The sequence below is a fragment of the Arachis stenosperma genome, chromosome 8 (genome assembly GCF_014773155.1).
Source record: "Arachis stenosperma cultivar V10309 chromosome 8, arast.V10309.gnm1.PFL2, whole genome shotgun sequence".
Taxonomy (NCBI): domain Eukaryota; kingdom Viridiplantae; phylum Streptophyta; class Magnoliopsida; order Fabales; family Fabaceae; genus Arachis; species Arachis stenosperma.
In genome coordinates, this window is record NC_080384.1 from 45,177,313 (window position 1) to 45,180,670 (window position 3,358).

The window sequence follows — 3,358 nt, forward strand, 5'->3', positions numbered from 1 at the left end:
AATAGGATGCAATTTTGTAAAAACGCTAGAAATTATTTATTTCCATAAATAACATATTTATTTAATTCATTAAAAAAAATCCCTACAACATTCTCATTTTTCACAAAGCAAACAATTGCAATTATAATTACAAACAAGTATTTATCCAATTAAACATCAAATCATAGTTATTCTAGTACGCATCCGCTTGTTACTTTACAATTTTTTCAGCAAACAAAAGGTCAAAAAAACACTATTAGACATTCTTCTCTCATTTTCATCCTATAAACCACATGAATAAAATAGACAACATAGTCCTAATAAAATAGACAAATTATTAAATTCAAAAAATGAAATTAATTCAAAAATCAAATTACCCTAATTTCAACCTTAAAACCTAATGAACTTAATTCACAAAACTAAATTTAGACTAGTTACGAAACCTAAATTGACCTAATTAATCTTAATAAATTCAATTATAAACTTAATTAACCAAATTTAATCAAATTGTCCTAATTACCTTAAAATATTTGGTTTAAACATATTTCATAACAATACAGTAAATAGAAAATTATAAAAAAGTAACAAATAAAAAATTTAAAATAAAAAATATATATAAAAAATAAAAATAAGAAATAAAAAACCTGGTAATGAACAAAGGGAATGGATCAAAGCAAGCCAATAGGGGCGGCGTGGAAAGCATAGAGGGGTGAAAACAACTTTTGGAGGGAGGAGGTATTAGGGTCTTTTCAAAAGAAATAAAAAAAAAACAACCAGAGAATAAGGAAGAGAATGAAAAACCTGTCAATGGAAGGAGGAGAACGACATAAAGGCAGCAAGACAAGTAGCAGTGGTAGTGACAGAATCATCAGTGGCAATGACGGCTTTGGAGAGAAAGATGGCGGTGGAGACAATGAGGATGGGAGGTTTATGGTTTGAGAGGGGGAGTGGTAGCTGTAGCGATGTTTCAGGGAGTTTTTGGACAAAAAACACTATAAGAAAAACGTTGAGTACCATCGAATTTATCAAATAAATTTCCTGGTAATAAAGTTATCGTCGGATTTACTAGTGTCCTGGAGTTGACGGTATAAATGTCGCCGCAAACTGCTTACCGACGGATTTTTTTGTCCGATACTAATTACCAGCAAATTTTTTGTTAGTTTTTTCAATGGATTTGTCGAGACTGAGTTGATGATTACCGTCAGATTAATTCAATGGTAACTTTGGCTCCATTTCACGTGTTTAGGCGCCAAGTTATCTGACGGTAAATTCTGCGATAATATTTTTTTATTTTTTGATACAGTTAATCCATAATTAGTAGTCAAATTAAAACTCATATTAACAAAATTGTTAGCGGAAATTTAAAATTAGCATAAATAAATAAATTATTTTATTAAAAATAAATGGTCTGAATACAATGAAATGTCACAAAAATAGAATACAATAAAGTAGACAAACAAGAAAATAAAACCCCTACAGATCCCGGTCGTCGTCGTCGTCGTGGTCCCCCTGTTGAGGTGGCGGAGTAGGTGCTGACGTCAGTGTCGTACCAGCAGCGTTGCCGCTAGAACCAGCAGTGTTGCTGCCTCCAGCGTATATCTGCTGGTTGTACTCCTCCATCTACTCTTGCAACCGATTGAGGTGTTCCAGCTTCTCTATCAGGTCCGAACTGATGGCAACGACTCCTCCCACACATGCAAGAAGGTCGTTATATCTCTGCTCAAAATGCTTCGCTTACTAGAGAAGCTTCTGTGTCAGCTTCTACACCTCCTCCTTCTATACTTGAATCCCTCATCAAGAGTAAAATAGGTCTCCAATTTCTTCTTAATGGATAAACGGATCCACGACCTTAGGTGGTCACGCCCCTTACGAATATCGCTCATCGTCTGCTGAAAACGTTTAGCTGTCCGATAGTCGTAGATCTTACTGATCATGAGATTATGCTTCGCATCCCATATGAATTTCAACTGTAGTTAGTTGGAATAAAATACAGTTCAAATACAGTTAATTAATTCAACATTATTGGGTTTTTGCCACCCACTTCTAAAACCATCGATCTCTGGTCAAAACTGGGCTCTGCGTGTAGGTCGGCCACAGGTGGTCGTACATCGACTTAATGATGTCAGAGATCTCCTGTTTGCAAGCATTGGATTTTGGTACAAACCTAGTAGAGAAAAAACCTAGCATTAACAAACACATAGAAATACATAAACTTAAGATTAATAAATGTAAGATTAAAAAATTGTATGTACTCACGTCCGTATGCCATCGAGCTAAATCCTCAGCCGAATGACGGGCAGTGGTGGAGTGACTTCCTGCTGCAGGGTACTAAAGAAATCACTCACCGCGGGATCTTTCGTCACTGGATCTACAAGGGGCGTAATAGAAGGAGGCACATAGTTCAGGTTTGGGACCATGATGAATTGCTGGTCCGCTGGACCTACCTGTGACGTCAAAGGGGTCAACAGGGTAGTCGGGGTAGAGGGGGATGACTGAACAGTCATTGGGGATTCGGTGAAAACCTGTCCTCTACCACGACCACATGACCTACTCGACCTACTTCTGCTACCTGTCGTCATGTCTACACAGCGAATATATTACTAGCTCTAATTAAAACACAATTAAATTCACCAACTCTAAACATATTAATACACTCAATATAGTAAATATATTAATAATATAACAAATACTAATAAATAATAATATAAGAAGAAACTCAAGAAATAACAAATAATTATAACAAATATGAGAAAAAATATGAATAACAAATAATTATTACAAATAACCTAAAACACTTAAAATAAGAATTTTAAAGAGGAACCAATTCATCTCAAAATTAACTCAAATATCTATCAACCCTAAATATAATTCTAAGACTTTCAAAAATATAATTTTAATTTTTCAATTTCACTCAAAATCTTATAAAAATTGCAACAGAGTCTCCCCTAAAATTCGAATTTCTCCACCCTTCAAGGGTTTCATCCAAACCAAATATTCATCCAAACCAACATACAATGGTTGAATAAAACCCTAAACCCTAACTTATTCAAACAAACCCACCAAACAAACCAATTATTCAAATCAATAGAATTTACGTCAAAAATTAAATAAATTTTGTTTCTCATAGCCCATGATTTTTCAATCTAACAAAAACAAATAAAAACAAAATACAAATAATAGTCAAACAAGTGAGAATAAATCATAAATTATTATATGATAACCAAGACACAAATTCTAAATTAATTTAACCCTAAATTAACATGACCAAAAATTAACAAGATCCTAAATCATAAATTATAATTAAGCATTATATGTTCTCATATTCTAATATAATAACTAACACACACAAACATACAAACCAAGCATGATTCATGAACTA